The 19,306-nt window shown below is 48.7% G+C and overlaps 1 protein-coding gene across 4 annotated transcripts in view; it reads left to right on the top strand.

Annotated features, from left to right (window-relative positions):
• The first annotated feature begins 15,849 nt into the window (after nt 1–15,849).
• Nucleotides 15,850–19,306, top strand: part of TTC12 (tetratricopeptide repeat domain 12) — a 43,568-nt gene continuing 40,111 nt past the window's right edge. For all 4 annotated transcript variants that reach the window (XM_075073482.1, XM_075073481.1, XM_032773561.2 and 1 more), the window contains exon 1: nt 15,850–15,932. The gene's annotated coding sequence lies outside the window, so the exon portion shown is untranslated. The remainder of the gene's footprint in view (nt 15,933–19,306) is intronic.

Raw genomic sequence — 19,306 nt, forward strand, 5'->3', positions numbered from 1 at the left:
GTTGGATTCTGTTGGTCTCAGAGCAAGGGATAGAACTCAGCATGAGAGATCACAGAGCTTAAATGCAGGCCTATGGGTCTGCAAGTTGTATGCAGAACATCACCGCCACCCGACAGCAATCTGGCACCAGCAGAGGAGGGGGTAACTCTGGCCCACCAGGGGCTCTGCCCATGAAGTTCCTGATTGGAGCAGTCATCCAGCTCCACAGATTGGCCCAGACACACTACTTAAGCCAGAAAGAGGCACAGGAAGTTGTCTGAGCAACTGAGCAAGGTCTTGATTGGCTGCTGTGCTGGACCAAACCCTAACTCTAGTTTGACCTTTGCAACTACTATCTGACTCTGGCCTGAGTCCTGGTTGGCTGTCTGACTGCAACTCCAGTCATGACCTGACCCTCGGTGTGACTCCTGACACTGATTCTGGCATATCCTTTGGTGTGACTCCTGACCCCAGCTTTGGCCCCAGCTTTGGCCCTTGGGGTGATCCTGACTCCGAAGCTGGCTTTGGTTTCTGGCTTCTGACTGCGGATCTTACCACCCACGCCCTGGTTCCTACACCCAGGAGTCCTGATTCTTGATGCTCCTGCTGGAACCACTAGGTCAAACAGTGCACATGGCCCTTTCCTGTTAGAGATGGGTGATGTGAACCTGGATCAGCCTATGCCACAATGTAACGGTGGGCTTTTCATGAGTGCTGTGCGCATGGGAGCACAAGTTCCACTGAAAGCCAGTTTGCTATTTGCACTGAAAGGCAATAGGACTTGTGTCCTTGAAAATCCCACCATAAAGAGACGCTAACGAAGTCCTGTGAGACCCAAACTTAACTGTTAGCTCCAATGGGGAGGGGCCTGGGGAAAGCCCTGCTGGACTGTAACTCTCTTTGTCACTGTTTGCTGCAGAAGCCAGGGGTTACTACACATGCAACCAGAGGGGAACCACAGGGGCATGTGGTACAGCGAGTGGAGAAGTGGGGCCACTAGGAGACCTTCCCTCATGCACAGGCCTTTGCATATACATTATGTGGCAGCACTGGCAAATCATTTGCTAACCACCTTCTACATAGCACAGATATCAGAGACTTCGCAGACCCAGCCCAGCTAGTCGAGCTCCATGGGGCCAGTGTAGAACTGGTCCCTGCAGTACAGCCTCCTGAGCTTGCCAGGTGTTGCTTTCCCTTTCAATGTCTGGATAATGCTCCTCCCCACGATGGAGTTCCCATCACCCTCCCAAGGTGTTTGGTCCCTGTCACAGAGAAGGCAGTGAGGGCTAGTGGGCGGGACACAGGTAAAGTATCTCCCAATTATTCAGGTCTGGAAGTGAAAACACTGGGGGATTCCTTCCTTTGGTATAAATGATTCTTCATAGTCTAATAGTGTTTAAGGCCACCAGGGACCATTAGATCATCTTGTCTGAGCACCTGTGTAGCACAGGCCATTGAACTGCACCCACTCTCCCCTGTATTGAACCCAATAACTTGTGTTTGCATTTTTCTGTAACATGAGTTCTGTGACTTTTTAATTCTGTTGCAAATAATTTTCAGCATTAGACCTGACTGGGGCACGCCCTTTGGGTGGAATGTGGGTGATCATGGGAATAAAACAAGGAACCTTTTGGAGTTACAGCCAGCTGCTTTTTTTTGTGTGGGTAGATGGTGCCACCCCGTGGCCTGTTTCAATAGTCACAGGTTTCCATATCTGTCAGCATGACTTTTTCCCCTCGAAGATCTTGCTGGTGAAACCTCTGACTCCTTGTGGCTCTGGTCATTTATATGGATAATACATATTAAAACAGTTTATGCCCAATTGCCAGGTATTGTGATCTCATTATCAACACTCAGGAGCTAAGCAGGGTGAGTCCAGGTCAGTCTTTGGATGGGGGGTCATCCAGGAACACTTAAAGGATGTGGGACATGGTGTGGGTTCAGTAGAAGGGCTTTCCCCCCCACCCCAGGCTCAGCACAGAACCAATGTTCCAGGGACAAGCTGGGGTGGGGAGTAAAAATGTAAAACGAGAGCTCCTAGGGAGCTCCCCCCAAGATACAGGATTTCAATTCCTGGGCTATTTCCAGTCTCTGCCCTAAACACCTCCTGCAGTTTCTGTTGGATACTGGAATCTTCTTATCTTCCTGCCCTAAACAGTTGTGTGTTGCTGAGCACTGTTAAACTGCTTCCATGTTCCACCCCAGAACTGGTTGCAGCTGAAGCAGTCCTTGTATAACCCTTTCCTGCCTCACAGGGGCTTTATGCAGTGGTGTTGTAGCCATGTTGGTCCCAGGATATTAGAGAGACAAGGTGGGTGAGATAATCTCTTTTGTTGGACCAACTTCTATTGGTGAGAGAGAGAAACTTTCAAGCTACCCAGGAAGAAGAGATCTGTGTAGCTTCAAAGCTTGTCTCTCTCACCAGTAGAAGTTGGTCCAATAAATGATACTACCTCACTTACCTTGTCTCCCATGGGCTTCATGAGCCTTGATTGATTGATAAATAGCCTATTAAGCCCTTTGAAATCCTTGGATGAATAGTGCTATATAAGAACCAAGACCTCTTAGCACGGGTATACTACGGATAGCTCTTCAGCCTATACCACCTGGCAGGAAAGGGAGCTTGGTGGCAGAGGGATTTCTGCTCTACTTGATAATCATCAGCAAAGAGGCTGTTTTAACAGCTTCACAGCACAGAGCAGGATGGCTGCCTCCCAGCCCTGCTTCTGCCTGACCCATTCATGTCACTGCACACCCCAGCTCCCTGCTTGTCACCTGCCAAAAGGAAAGACAATTTCACTTCCCACAAGGATGTGCAGGGGGGGACTTGGGAGCTGCATGGCAGCGCAGACTGATTCCAGCCAGCATCGAGCAGTCCCCTGAGAGTACATGTGAGCTGGGGGTGTCAGGCTCTGGATGGGCAGTGGAACTGCTCATTGCACGGGCCAAAGCAATGGTGTTTGCATGGGGGAGGGAGAAGAGCACAGAAGAAATGGGGGGGTCCCCATACTGCCTGCTCTCTCTGATCCACTCCGAGGCTCAGTGCTTACAAAGTGCTTTGAGAGCTGCACATGTACTGGTGCGAAGTGCTGTGATGATCCCTCCACCTGCCCAGGAGGGGACATGCTTTGGAACAGCGTGTCTGAAGCTAGGGTAACCCCGTGGCATAAGCCCTCTTATAGATGTTTTGCTGGAGCATGCAAAGACCTCACCCTATATTAGGGGATGAAAGGGATAAGCCTCCCTCCCTAAGCTAGGAGAAACCCCAGGTGGGAGCTGTTTGAGGCAGGTGGGAGTGATCCCTCATCAAGAGGAGTAAGCAGCAGGAACAGAGAGCAACATGGGGGTTGCCCTGACTGCAGGACAAATGCATCCTTCTGCCCTGATCAGTACCTGCCAGCATCACTAACCAGAGAGTACAGGCCATGGTGAGTAAGTGGATACAGCCCTCACTCACTCAGTCCCCCTTTACCGCAGCTGGGCCACACAGAAGCGGTGATGAGCCTGCTGTGGCTAATGGCGCTGCTTCTTTCAGCTCAGCCAGTAAAGGCTCATGCATCAGGATTCCCAGGTTCAGTCCCTGCTCTCAAGGAGCCATCCAGCAACAGGGCATGGCATTGACCACGGATGCTGCAGCCCCTGGACACTGCAAGCAGACCAACCCCTCCTCCCTCAGCAGCATGGGGAATGGGCTCTATCCATACAGGATGTTGTTTAAGCCCCACCTACACCATAGCATTTCCTATTAAATGATTAAGCCCTGCCATTGCACCTGGCAATCTGGAGACAAACAGAGCCCCAGCCCTGCCATTCCCACCTGCTTGCTCTCTGCCCTGATGCTGCTGCATGGGGCCTGGCTGGGGTTCTCTGCAGTTTAGCTGCCTTTGTTCAACTTGTAAAGTTCATGCACAGAAAGCTGCTATGGACACTGAGCTATTATCCCCTGGGAGCCTCGTGACTGGCCTGCTGCTTGGCTATTTGCATTCCCTCTGTCTCCTGGGTGCTGCGTAGCTCTGGAGATCTCCACAGTCACGCTGAAGCCCCGTGCCCCAGTTTGTGGGCAGGATAGTGCCGCCGGTGTGCCTAGCCCCTGGAGCTTGAGGAGGGTATAAGGGCTTCTAATTAAACACAAGCAAAGCCCCTGGCTTGAGAGCTACAGGAAAGGCTCTTACAGCAAAGGAGGCACGTGGACAGAAGTGACCCTGAACTCTAAGGAAAGGAAGGGGTGAGAGCAGCAGAATAAGGACAGCGGACTTCGGAAAGCAGACGATGGACTCACAAAACTGATAAGTAAGATCCCAGGGGAACAAACGTTCAGGAGAACTGGCCTTTCCCAAGGAGAAAATATTAAGGGCACAACTGCAAACCATTTTGATGAGAAGGAAAGATAGGAAGAATAGTGCAAGGCCAATATGGCTCCTTCGGGAGCTCTTTAATGACCGGAAAATCCAAAGGGACTCCCCCAGGAAGTGGAAACATGGACAGATTGCTGAGGAGGAGCACAGCAAGAGAGCAAACGCATGGAGGGACAGCATCACAGAGCCTCAGGCACAAAATGAGCTACACCTAGCAAAAGACATAAAAGGCAGTAAGAGGAGGTTCTTTAAATCTATTAGGAGCAGGGGAACGAGGAAGGAAAGTGTAAGCCCTCTACTTGGCACGGAAGTAGAGCTAATCAGGTGTTGATATCAAGAAGGCTAAGGTGCTCAATGCCAGTTTTGCTTCGATCTTCACTAAAAAGGTTAATATTAACAACAAAGGGAAAGGAATGCAACCCAAAATAGGGAACGAACAGGCTAAAGAATATTTAGAAAATGTAGACGTGTTCAAGTCAGTGGGGCCTGATGAAATTCGTCCTATGGTACTCAAGGAACTAGCTGAAGCAATCCCAGGACCATTAGCGATTATCTTTGAGAGTCCTGGAGGATGGGTGACTAGAGAAGTGCAAACATAGCACCTATCTTAAAAAGGGGAGAAGAAAAAGGAGCTGGGGAATTAGAGACCCATTTGCCTAACTTTGATATCTGGAAAGATATTGGAACCAGATGTGGTCCCCTAACCCCCTATCTGACCCCCTCCCCGTTTCTCACCCCTATGCCCCCCCCCATGACTCCTGCCCCATTCAGCTCCCCTGACCCCGTTTCCTATCCCCTGACAGCCCCCCCCAGCACTCCTGCCCCATCTATCCCTCACTGATCCCTGACTGCCCCTAGACCCCCCATTCCTGACTGTCCCCCTCACCCATCCAATCCCCCCTCTCCTTCCTGACTGCCCTCACGGAACCTTTGCCCGCATTCAACCCCCCGATCCCTGCCCTCTGACCACCCTGAACCCTATCCACACCCCCGCCTCCTGACTGCCACCCCAAACTCTGCTGCCCTCTATCCAACCCCCGGCTCTCTGCCCCCTTAGCGCGCTGCCTGGAGCACCAGTGGCTGATGGTGCTACAGCTGCACTGCCCAGAGCACCAGGACAGGCAGCTGCACCGCCCGGCTGGAGTCAGCCATGCCACCATGCAGCGCAGAGCACAGGCTCAGGCTGCGGATCTGCAGCTGCGCTGCCCAGCAAGAGCTCACAGCCCCGCTGCCAGAGCATTGCGCTGTTGGTGCAGTGAGCGGAGGCTGCGGGAAAGAGGGAATAGCAGAGGAAGGGCCAGAGGCAGCCTCCCGGGCCAGGAGCTCAGGGGCCGGGCAGGAGGTTCCCGCAGGCCGGATGTGGCCTGTGGGCCATAGTTTGCCCATCTCTGACCTAGAGGATAATAGGGTTAAGGAATAGCCAGCCTGTATTTTTCAAAAACAAATCATGCCAAACCACCCTAATTGCCTTCTTTGACAAGGTTACTGTTCTGATGGATGGGGGGTACCAGTAGATGTGATGTATCTTGATTTTGGTAAGACTTTTGAAAACAGTCCCACATGACATTCTCATAAGCAAACTAGGGAAATGCAGTCTAGATGAACTTACTGTAAGATGAGTGCCAACTGGTTGAAAGACAATACTCAAACAGTCATTATCAATGGTTTGCTGTCAAGCTGGGAGCATGTATCTGATGAGCTTTTGCAGGGGTCAGTCTTGGGTCTGGTAAATATTTTCATTAATGACTTGGATAATGGAGTGGAGTGTATGTTTTTAAAATTTGCAGAGGACACCAAGCTGGGAGGAGTTGCAAGCACTTTGGAGGACAGGATGAGAATTGGTCTGAGTTCAGCAAGATGAAATTTAAGAAGGGTAAGTGCAAAGCACTACACTTAGGAAGGAAAAATCAGATACACAACTACAAAATGGGGACTTACTGGCTAGGCCAGGGGTAGGCAACCTATGGCAGGCGTGCCGAAGGCAGCACACGAGTTGATTTTCAGTGGCAATCTCACTGCCCGGGTCCTGGCCACCAGTCCAGGGGGCTCTGCATTTTAATTTAATTTTAAATGAAGTTTCTTAAACATTTTTAAAACCTTATTTACTTTACATACAACAATAGTTTAGTTATATATTATAGACATACAGAAAGAGACCTTCTAAAAATGTTAAAATGTATTACTGGCACGCGGAACCTTAAATTAGAGTGAATAAATGAAGACTTGGCACAGCACTTTGGAAAGGTTGCTGACCCCTGGGCTAGGCGGTAGTACTGCTAAAAAGGATCTGGGGGTTATACTGGATCACAAGTTGAATAAAAGCCAAAATGTGAGACAGCTGGAAAAAAGGCTAATATCATTCTGGGGTTTATTAATAGGAGAGCCATAGGTAAGACACAGGAGATAATTGTTTTGTTCTCCTGGGCACTGGTGTGGTTTCAGCTGGAACACTGTGTCCAATTCAGGGTGGATGTGGATAAATTGGAAAGAGTCCAAAGAAGAGCAACAAAAATGAAAAAAGTTTCGGAAACCTGGCTTAGGAGAAAAGGTTAAAAAAAACTGGGCATGTTTAATCACAAGAAAAGACTCCTCAGAAGTTACCTGATAAGTCTTCATATATATTAAGGGCTGCTATAAAGAGGACAGTGATCTGTTGTTCTCCATGTCCACTGAAGGTAGGACAAGAAGTAATGGGCTTAATCTGCAGCAAGGGGGATTTAGGTTACATATTAGGAAAAACTCAGTAATCCTAAAAGTAATTAAACTCTGGAGCAGGCTTCCGAGAGAGGTTGTGGAATCCCCGCCACTGGAGGTTTTTAAGAACAGGTCAGACAATTACCTGTCACGGATGCTCTAGGTCAGCGGTTCTCAAAGTGTGGGTTGTGACCCCATTTTGGTGGGGTCGCCAGGGCAGAAAGCCCCAGCCCGGAACTCCAGAGTTGGTGGTGGGACTGAAGCCCCAGCCACAGCTTCGTGGGTGTCAGTGGATATGGTGGGTTTTGTAGACATGGCCTTGTAATGCAAATTTTCTTCAAAAGACTAACTATGCTGAGTAACATGGGGCATTGGGGTCGTGTAGTAATTTTTCTGGTCGGAAGGGGGTTGCGGTGCAATGAAGTTTGAGAACCACTGGCCTAGGTTTCCTTGGTCCTGCCTCGGCACAGGGGCTGGACTCGACGACATCTGAGGCCCGTAGCAGCCCTACGTTACTTTGATTCTGTGCTAATCAGCCCCCACTGCTAGCAGCCAACCCAACCTTGCTCCTGGGATATCAGCCCCTCTCAGCAAGCGGCTTATTGCTTCTGCTTGCAGACCTATGGCTGCTCCTCTTGATGAAAAATTGCCCCCACCTGGTCCAATTTCTGCACAGAGGCTGCATACCTGGGTCCCCTCCTTGCTGATGGAGGGAGGTTTAACTCTTTCACCTCCTAACACAGGATCAGGTCTCTGCACCCTCCTGCAAAATGTCACTAACAGGACCCATGGCACATTGTTACCTTGGCTTTGGATACTCAGTCTTGGGGACAGGGACGTGATAGCTCTTTGCACCTCTACAGCCCCTTCCATGCACGGATCTCAAAGCGTGCTACAAGCACCCAGTCTCTGACTGAGCCAGAGGGAGCCAGGGAGGTTGTCTAAGTGAAGCTGGTCACAGAGACCTTGTGGTTACTAGTCTCCACACGGTGGAGATAGTGCTCCATTTTCATCCTGGATGCATGAGCACAGCTCACTTACGTGGCTGGCCTGTTTCTGAGCACGTGGCTATTGGATGCTCAGAATCCTCTGCACAGAGACACTTCCAATAGCCAAAGCTCAATATTCCCTGACCACCTGTGCCCACTGGCCTTTTGCAGTGTGGGCTGAAAACCTAAAAGAGGCAGAATGGGCAGCAGAGCTAGCTTGGTATGGTGTAGGCATGATGTTTTCTGTCTTTAGGGTTTTCTGCAGCACCCATCACCATGGTATCTGAGTTCCCTAGAACCCCACTTTCTAGAGTCCACCTGTGTGATGCTAGTAATTTATGGAAATCAAGGGGGAGAAGGGTCCATGTGAGGAGGGGTATGGGGAAGCTATTATCTGAGGTGAGTGATTTGTGGTGATGGTGAAGAGTGTACAGGGTGAGGGCCTGCTCCTAGTGGAACCCAACCCCTGCCTTGAGACAAATCCTGGAGAAAGCCGGACCCTCTGCTGTGAAAAGCCAAATATTCCAAGCATTTCCTGGGAGCAGAACTGCTGCATGATGCTCCCAGGAGAAGGTCTGTCTTACCTCAAAATCCTCAGTCATTGGCAGTGTAACAAATGAACAAATCCAGAGTACCCACGATTTGCTCCCGCTAAGGCCTGAGCCACTTCCTCTCTGAGCAGGAAACAGCCCCTCAGGCCTGAGAAATCTCTGAAAAGCCATGCAGTCACCTAGCCAAAATCTTTAGCAGTATGCGCTGGTGTAACCATGTTAAAGAAACAGTAGAGGACCAGGAGCGACAATCCAATAATCCTCCAGCCACCTAAGCAAAATTGTAAGAAAGTGAGATGGGATATGTCCCCCTCTAATGGTTGCTCCTAGTGCTGCATGCTATATCTCTTGCATTACTTAGCTGCTGCTTCTTACACCCTGTGTCTTTTGCTGTGCCTCCAGCCAACTGCATCCTCAGATCACCCTGGCTTTGTGCAACAAAGTGGAAACAAGGACACACAAAGTCCTCATCAGCCAAGGAAACAGCACAGGCCTATCCGCTGCTGACTGGGAATCCAGGGGAACTTGGGAACTGACTGCATTTTGTCCAGCTCTGTGGTCTGTAATCAACAGGTCTAAGCCAGACTCAGTTTCCGCCTCTTCTTTGGATTTCCTCCTCCCTGTTCCTCTACAGCACGGCCACAGCATTCGTCTTCAAGACACAATGAAAGCAAAGCGCATTTTGAACCGGGGCCACTCAGGCATGTTGACCTTTATATCAGGAATGTATGTCCGCAGAGTGCAAGATGCTCAGAGAGAAGGGGTGACTGCAGGAAGTGGCACAATAGCCGAGGAGGGGAAAGGCCCATCCTCCTCCCAGCCCCAAAGACATAGGGGTGGACTAGGTGTACTTAACCTTCCCTCAGTGCAGGGGGATGGGCTAGAAGACCTCTGGAGGTTCATTCCAGCCCTACATTTCTATGATGCTATCTGGTGCAATATGATAATTGATGCAAATTAAGCCTACCAGAGCTAGCTTTCTCCTGTGGGGAGCAGACACATTCTTGTTCTCTTTAAACCTGTTAGCTCTGGGCCTTCCATATATTATTTTTGATCATGGCAGTGGCACCTAGAATCTCTGGTCAAGGCTCCAGAGTGCTATCTACTGTATATACAGACCTTGTCCCACAGAGCTTCCTTGGTGAATGACAGGACACACCAGGATGGCAACATAACAGTAATAGGAGCATCATATCTGGGCCTACACTCATTGCAGGTGCAGTTTAGCTGGACACTTGCAATATTTGATGTATAAGGAGCATTGGTGGGCACACTGAAGCTGGTGCTATACAGATGATATACCAGGCTCCCACAGCAACGAGAATCAAAACAAAGTAAGTTTCATGAAGGTGATCAGAGGCCGTTACAATAAATCCCATGTGCTCAGTCAGGGCTTGATCCTGAGCACTCTAGCCCAATCCAGAGACAAGTGAATACTCCCATTACTTCAATGGGTTCTACCCATGTCTGTCTCTGGCTTATCACCGCACCACACTATCTCAGCACAATTTCTTCTTCACACCATCCCCCATCTGAGTCCTCCTGAACCGGACAACTTGAAGAAATCCACGGCCGCTATGAAAAACAAGGCTAAAGGGGGTGGAGACTGTTAAAACTGATACAATTAGCATGCAGTCCTCGTAACCAACTTTGACCCACTAATGGCCAGCAGATCAGCTTCATGCTCCATGCTCCAGCTCCAGCTCTCTCTCCAGTCTGACCAGCGTCAGTTCAGTTAGTGCTATGTTATAATCAAAGAGGTCTCCTTAATTTGCCTTCAGGTTGCTGAAGCATCTTGGTCCCCTGAAGAAAAATAGCAAGGGGCCAACATGACCCTCTCATGTTTGTTTATATGAGATAAGCTAACAGCAAACACATACAGCTACTCCAGTCCTTGCAAATCTAACTGGATGTGTGTTTCAGTGATTTGCCAAACAGAAGACAGCAGCGGTAGGAGATTTCTCTTTTTGGTTTGCATCAAATTGCAAGGCAAGTGCAGGCCCCTTTATTATGGGAAAACCAGCAGGCACTTCAACAAGGCTGTGGGGCAGGGAAAACATTTCTGTGTGACATTTCAAGTCAATAAATTATTCAAGGCTGGGAGGCAAGATGCCGAGAGTGGATATGTATCATCCTAGAGAGCACTTACTTACAAGGAGCATGTCGGCCTCACTGTATAACACCTATCACCCAGGGCCCCAGGTCAGAGCATCAGGGTGCAACGGAAGTATAAATATTCAATAACCTCAGAAGGACTTTTCTAAGAAGTGGGGAAGAGGCAGCTGTTAAACAATGTGTAATGAAACACAAAAGAGACCCAGAAACACGTTTCTCCCTGGAGCAGCATATCTCTGAAAGCCCTAAGGATGGCATTCAAAATAGTCCAGCACGCTCTGGGCAGAGGAAACTTCACTCCTGCACAGAGAGCCTGCCCAAGGCTTTAATCATCAAATAATAACCATGTTAAGGGTTTAATGACTACATTAAGGGCCGAGTGGGGATTTAGCAGTGACTGGGAACCTCAGCATGGGTTCATTTCATCTGCAAGGCTGAGATTTCTGTGTTGCATGTTGATTGCTTGAGCAGCTTTGAGCATTCCCAATGATCAGCCTGGGGAGTGGAGAGCGAGAAATGAACCTGGTTGTTTCACACCTCCCTGTAAATAAGCAACCAGGGAGAACAGGGCATTTCTTTGTGTAGCCTGTACTGCCTTGTGAGCAAAGTGGAAGCATTCCAAGCACCATCTTGGGCATGGCCAATGGGCTGCTCTGATGGGGGAGAACAGTCAACATTCCTCTCTCTGCCTGAACTGCTGCCATAAGAGCTTGCAACAGGTCTAAGTTGATGCTACCTTGCCAGTGGTGTCATGCACAAGCTCCGTCACATTGCTTCTCTCCTTCCCGACCACACTGGGAAGTGATTAAACAGGCAGGGCTGAAGGGCGACAGGCAGAATGCAGCTTCCTGGTCTGCAGGGCAAACTCACAGGGGGTACCAACCCCAAGAGGAGCTAGTTAGCAGCAGCTAGTATTGAAGAGATGATTGCTTATCCTGAGACGTGTGCAGTGTACACCTGCCTTATGGCTGTTGTACACATAACATACCGTCTACAGTGGGGGACATATGAGCCGTTATCAACTCAGTCTCCCAGGAGTGACCACATACTAATGTTTCTTATACAGCAGATAGTAATTGTCTCTAATCTGATGTTTTACTTCCACTGTGATTGGGATCTGCACTCTGCGATGTGCTGAAACATAGGCTTTCACCATATCAGACAAAGGGTCAAGATGATGGTTTAGGTACAAAAGCCAAGCTCACATTCCAGAAATGACATTTAGAGCAGGGGACTCCAAGCCAGAGCTCCGGGGACCTATTCCCAGCTACACCACGGTCTCACTTTGAACCAATTATTTGGGCCTCAATTTCCTGCCTTGTGCAGTTCACAGGACTTAGGCAATTTCTAAAACAGTTTGGACCTGGGATGAAAGGTCACCAGTTGAGCCTCCATTCAGCCAAGCCCGAGTTAATGGTGCTAACATTTACGGCAGGAAGGGCTGTTCAGGAGCCACATAGCATGGAACAGACCTGTGCCTGGAGATGGGATGTGAATAGGATAGGGAGCCAGATAGGCACAGAGAAACAGGAGGTTTGTTCCATGTGGTTAGAGTGTGTGGATGGTGTGGCAGAATGGCCCATGGTGGTATGGTGAGTCCTGTGCTTTTCTTGGAAGGGGGCTAGGTCGCCACCCCTTGCCCCTGCTCTTAGGGTGCCAAGGGCCCCCATAGTGGCTCAGGAAGGTGGTAGAAGAGAGGAAGGGATTTGGGTTTGCTCCTCACTCTGAGTCCCAGCCCCTCTCAACCCCTGCAGGTTTCTTAGCCTCTTCCCTTTTGGGTAGGGTTACCCTCAGTCCTTGACTCTTGTGGGGGGGGGGGTCTCCCTTCCTCCAGGTTTCTGGTTTTTCAACTCTCAGCAGCACACCACGAAAATCCAGTTCTCTCTCTTTCCTTCACATCACCCCATCTGCCTAAAATGGGAGTTTTATTAAGTTCCTGATAAATGACAACAGGTGCTCCAATTAACCTGTAGTAACCTTAGTCTACAGGGAACCACACCTTAATTAGCCTAAGGCTTATATATCTCCCCTCTACCACTTTCTCACTGCCCCCCTAGTCATGTTGTATCACAGTGGATGGATAGAAAGCAGGCTAGTAATTGGGGAGTTCTGGGATGTTTGAAAGGTTATGGTTGTGTGCACCAGGGGGATCTGTGCACTAGCTGGCAGAACCCTGTATTGACCCACTGTACAAGGGGACTGGGGAATCTCTGCCTGGGGAAAGGAGCAACATTATGATGGTTCTGGGGATTTTGCTGCATTCTCCTTTGCAACATCCAGCAGCTGTGTCTTTCCTGAGATGGGTACTGTAAAGGATACATGACAGGACTTCTTCCACTAGAGACCTTTCAACTGCCAAGGCAAACAACAACTATAGCAGACCAGCTAACCCACATTGTTCCTGCGAAAGGCCAGCAACTTGGTTTTGGGGAATAAAGCAAAATTTGGGGACTAGTGCATATCAGATTTTTGCTTTGTGGACTGGCCGTAGAGCAGTAATGTGCTCACCTCAAACCATGGGACCCTGAGCTTGGTTCCTGGTCATCACACAGTGCAGTTGCACTGTAACGTTGTCTTAGGGCTTTTCAAGACAAGCAGTCGTTTCAACCTCCTTGGGCAGGAGCTTTCCATCTTTGAAGCCTCTGTTAGGAAATTTTCCTGTTTGATTTGCTGCTCTTTGATTCCTCTCCATGACAAGGAGAGCACTGACCCACAACCCAGCTCTCCGTTCTCATCCCTGGGGTAGGTCTGCTGCTGAATGTTAAAAAAGCTATTCAGGCGGATGCATTTCAATTCTCCATTTGCCTCATGCCCGAACCTCCTACCCTGGCACCTTCCTCCACATCATAAACTTCTAAATTAAATACTATGCAGCTCATAAGCCCCAGACGAACCCCTCATTGCTAATCTGTGGCAAATCTTCTCACTGGAAAAAAATCAAAGCTTTCAACTCGAGTGCTGCACTGAACTGGTATAGTGCGTGGTATCTATGCATGCCATGTGGCTTTGGAAAGGCTGCAGCTTTGCTCATAAAACTCAGGGGGTGCAGAAGAAGGAGTTTCCTGCAGGGAGAGAGTGTGCTAGTTGCATGAGAGAAGCCCAGATCCTCCACGGTATGTAATATCTTTAATATCTTTGAGGATCAGAGAGCTTCCTGTGCTGGAGCATGTGTGGGCTGCAGAAAGCTCGAATGAACCTAGAGGTACTGAAAAATAGAAAATCCACTAGCTCCAGTCTAGTCCATCCCCTGGTACAGGAACTAGCACAGGGTGAGTCTTCTAGCCTAATTTCTGGTACTAGAGATGATGGAACTCTAATGGGCTCAAGCCAGAGCCACTGTTGTTGGTCCTGTGCTGAACAGAGGTGCAATAACAAAGTAGGGTCTCTGCCTCTGAGAATTATTGCTAGCTCCCATTGCACCGCACGGTGGCCACCCCAGCATGCTGACTTTTCAGGAACCCTCTGCATGATGAAACAAGTCATTCACCTCCTGCTACCAGGACCCGGAGAGCAGCTGACAGATACATAGCAACTGCAGGCACTTGGACCTACCCTGTGTTTCGTGGGAGACGTGAGAGCTAGCTGAAGAGGGTGTTTAGTGTTCTGAAGAGATGCGGGAGGATTAGTGCCTCCTAGGGCTCTGCCAGGCTGTGTCACATGGAAGAATGTGGGACAGGTACCAGAGGAGCTCAGGCAAGACTGTTCTATACAGGGAGTGGTTAATGTATGGAATGAAAATCTCTCAAGGGCAGCTATAGGAGGGAGTTGTATAAACTGGCCAGTCAAGGGACTTGTATAAAAATATCCAGCGGAACAAGTGCCATCTCTGAGGCCTCCTCACATTGTCCTTTCCAACGTCCCTTGAATGACCCCAGCAAAATCTCTGGGGATCCTTGTGTGTGTCAGCCTCAGAGAAAGGCAAAGCAGAAACTCGTTGCTGGACTGGATACTGCCTGTGCAGCCTTGAGAAGGTGTTGTCGTGAGATGCAAATAGATTTGTTGTGTTACCCCTGCAACAGAGAGTAACTGCCTGGAGCCGTCACAGAACTATCTGAACCAGTTCATTGACAGGTGGCATGATCTAGTGGATAAAGAACCAAACTGGGACTCAGGAGACCTGGGGAAAATCCTGGCCACACTGAAATCAACAAGAGTTTTGTCATTGACTTTGAAGGGGTTCTATTCCTCCTTCAGTGCCTCTGTTTTCCCCACCCACTCTTCCTGTCTTGTCCATTTAGACTGTAAGCTCTTGATGGCAGGAGCTGCCTCTTACTACATGTATGTACAGCACCTTGCACAATGGGGCCCTGATATCAGTTGGAATCTCCAGGCGCTACTGTAATACAACTAATAAAATAATAATCAGTTTGTTCAAGCAGTGGCATGCAGGATCACAGCCTCACAGGCTGTCAGGTCTGGGAAACCCTCCCAAGAGGTTTGGGACAAGAGAAGGAACCAAACTTAGTTCTTCTTTGGGATCTCTTGCTCTGGGATATGACAAAGAGAGAGCCACCATTATCATGGCGAATGAGCTTCCCAGGGACTTTATACAGTGAATGGGAGGTCTCTTACTGAGTCAGCTTTGGAAGCCATGCAGGGCTGAGATAGTTCTCTTCATCCTAGCATAACTGATTAATTAGAAGGAATCCCACACCCTTTATATTCTCTAACTTCAAAGGCCTAGTGTGCCAGAGACCCTTCCATGGGAGGGTCTGACCCAAGGACCTCTTGATCCCAACTGACAGAAGGCACAGGGGTACCTAGGGTTACAGGGATTTTCCCAGGTCTGGTATCTACTAGTCCACCAGAGAATGTCATGTAAGGTCTTTAATGAAAGCCTGTATCACACTGAACTCCATAATCATTGTGAGATGTATGTGTGGAAAATATGTGAATATATATATACACACACTAAAAACTATGTTCCCTAGGATGGGGCAGGAAAGAAGAGATGCTTATCTCACGCTGCCTGGTCATGTGAAAACTGAGTATTGTGTGGTTCACAATGGATATCTATTTACAGTTTGAGCAAAATGCTAATCAACAGATTGCTAAGGCTACAGGAAAAAATAGAACCAGCAGGGGTTATCTTGTTTAGGAATCGGACCATGCACTTTTGAAACTATATCAGGGGTACAGATGAATCTCCAGTTAGTCCTTCAATCTGTGAGGACAAGCCAACAACGGCTTGATTTTATGAGAAGGAATCTCAGCCAAACTGGTTGAAAATGCGGGGAATAGGACATGGGGTAAGTTATCTCGTAAGATATCGGAGAATGCCTTAGTAGGTAGGGTGTCCAGATAGCAACTGTGAAAAAACGGGACAGGGTGAAGGGTAATAGGTGGCTATATAAGAAAAAGTCCCCAAAAATGGGACTGTGCCTATAAAAATGGGACATCTGCTCACCCTATTGCTAGGTAAGTGTAGGCTCCAGAAAGCATGTTATGATTTTGTTTTATATGTAACCATTTGTTTCCGATATTCTTACGTTCTAACTCTTGAATCTCTGTTCTTTGATAATAAGCTTAGTCTTGTTTCTTTCTATCTATCTATCTCAAAATGTTGTGTATTAAACAGAATGGTGATCCATATAGAAGCTTGCAAGCTGGTATGTACTATTCCTTTGGGCGTAGCGAATCTGAGAGCTTTGTGAATGTTCAGTGGAACAGGGGCTGGGCACTGCAGAAGGACACTTGGAGAACTTGGGGCGGGAGTGTGCCTATCATTAACCAGTACCAAGAGAGCAAGCATATTTCAGAGGAGGAAGTGTACTTAGGAGGGACTACAGAATGACACTATCCCCGGGGGCTCAGCACCCTGTGTCTGCATGGCCCAGAGACAGAGCCTGTTCCATTCATCATCAGCAGCATGTGGGTAGAATAAAAGACTCAAGGTTATTCATTCAGAAAGCAGCACTTTCAAACTCCTTCCCCCCCCTCCCCCCACTTCTCTGATATTGCAGACACTAATGGGCTCTACCTGCCAATAAAGTAAATGTTTGGGAAGTGACATATTCTGCAGAAGAGATAAATGAGGATAAAAGTTCCCTAACTCATCAGCTCTTTGAGGCAGGTGTTAATTTCTGCACCAGGCAAGCAATTGAAATTCATCCACTTCAAGTGTACTGCAGTGTGGGGGTCAATTAAGTTTTCACTGCCTGCCTGGCTGAGACAAATGTTTGTCTGGGACTGAACTCCATAGGCAGCCATTTGGGATGGTTTTCATGTCAGAACATTGCATTTGGCTGTAATTAATGCATTCAAAATTCACAGAGATTGAGTGATGAACAAAAATGGATTTCCTTCTATTTAATAAATAACAATATACTATGACATTTCTGCAGACTGTTCTGCCCAAGAAACTCCCTAAATGCATCACATACTGAACATTATAATACCACCAAAGAGCAGCCTCTCATCACATAGCATGCTGCCAAATACTGCAAGGGGGAGAAATTTAAGCCCAAACATTGGCACAAACTTTCAAATATTATGGGAAGTACTAGAGGATTTCTAGTGTCCATAAAAAGCAGACAGGAACCAAGGATTATCTACACTAAGCTATGGTGTGAATTTAAAGCGCATTATCTACTCTGCACCAACTCCCCATGAGGACACATTTATTGCATATTAAGAGTGCCCTCATGCAGTTTAACTTAGTATACTTCCAAAGTGCATTAAGCCAATGCACAGAAAGACTCTCAATTCACAGTAAGAGTATCGACATGAGCAGTTAGTGTGGAGTAGCATACATGCTAAATAGCGTGCACCAGCTACTTTGGGCTTTATCTCCATGTAGACAAGAACCCAGTTTGTCAGCCTTCCAATCTGTCAATAGTCGTCTGTTTTAAAATATAAACTTAAATAAAATTTGTGGGTTTTTTTTCTATAAAGCCAAAATAATAATTTGGGCTATCCAGTTTTGCTTACATTGGTGTTCTTGTGTTACATGAACTCATACGTTGCATTTCTGTACTGTAAATATCCTTTGCTTGAGGTTATCAAAGCACATTACAAACACACAAACTGAAGCAAAATGAAAATTATTATTTGTACTGGGGTAGTACCTAAGAACGCCACACATGGACTACGACCCTGTTGTGCTAGGTGTTGTACAAGAAAAAGACAAGTCCATAGAAAAATCAGTATTTCCAAATATTTTTTCCATTGAGATGTAATGATAGAAGCAAAAAAGCCCAATTTCTAGTTTCACATGAGCAAGTTTATCTAGGCTTAAAAATAAAATTCCAGTTTCTCTGAGTAAGTGTTACAACCCAGATGACAGTGTAATGTGATTTCTAGTTTGGTTCCAGCTCGATACAGAATGAGAACAAAGGGCTTCTCTGTATTTCTGCAATGCCTGTTTGGTTCTTCAAAGTGAATACTCCCTGCTAGACAGCATGAAAATGAATCATTATTTCTGACAGAGAATGATAGTTTTCCTCTGTGGTATCCATTGAATGATCACGCAGGGATTTCTGACCCGCTCCCTGTTGACAATTATTATTGAGTGTTTGATGACAGTTGCGGGTTCACCTCATCATGAGAGCTTTCTTGTTTCTTGTCTCCCTTGTCACATCATCTGACAACACCATTAAATAAAATGCGCTCAAGAGAAAATAGCTGTTGGCTTCCCTCAACGAGCGAATAAATCCATAGAGCGAGAAGTGAGGGAGGAGGGATTTTTATTAGAGTTCAAAAGTTAACTAAAATAAAGATACAATTCTGAAGCCCCAGGATCTTTGATGGAGTCATGGCTGGCGCTGGGGGGGGCCCAGTGGGCAGCTTTGGTTGAAGAGGCTCTGTTTCTGATTATGTTGCCTGCCTTGGAGACAGTGCCCGTACATTGATTGGCCTTGAGGTCAGGAGAGGACACTGCCTGGTCACGGACTGGCAACGGGCGCGCAGACACCTGCGATTAACCTGGCTGCCCCGGATGAGGAATAACCGTGTGGGGCGCTGAGCCGCAGGGTGTGGTCATGGGCACGAGGCCCTCCGCCGGCCACGTGCCAGGCTGCTGTCTCTGGCCAGGATCTGGCTGGCGGAGGCGGCGCTGCCCATGGGCTGTTGCAGAAGGAGGCTCATGGGGCAGGGGGTTGTGCTGCCTGCCCAGCGGGCTGGGGGCGCTGAGGGAGGGCGGCAGTGCCTGGGCTGGGGGGGCTCTGTTCTGGGGGTGCAAGGGGAGGAGCTTTATGGTGTGTTACAGGCTCCTCCAACCCCATTGGACAAACCTATGACCTCTGCCCCCTGACCTCTGCCCTCCGCCTCCCCGGGGTTCTCGCTGCATCTCCTTGGCAGCTCGACCACCCCAGCCTGGTCCCTCATACCAGGCCCCGCCCACCGGCGGCCGCTATTGGCTGCGCGATCGGACGCCGTCGCGGCGGTTCCGAGGGAGGAAGGGGCGGAGCATCAAGGGCTCGTTACCAGGGCGACCAGTAGGACGCTGCTGACCGTGTTACTGCCGCGCTTCCGCCCTGGTTTCCGCCCGGGGTGAGCAGGGGCCCCGCGCCGTTCCGCCGTCCCCCTCCGCGCAGCCCCCCGTGTCTCCCCACCTCTCCCCAGCCCCCATCGCCCCCCGCTGTCCCCACCTCTCCCTGGTCCTTAGCCCCCATCGCCCCCTGCC

Source organism: Chelonoidis abingdonii, chromosome 18 (genome assembly GCF_003597395.2).
Source record: "Chelonoidis abingdonii isolate Lonesome George chromosome 18, CheloAbing_2.0, whole genome shotgun sequence".
Classification (NCBI taxonomy): Eukaryota; Metazoa; Chordata; order Testudines; family Testudinidae; genus Chelonoidis; species Chelonoidis abingdonii.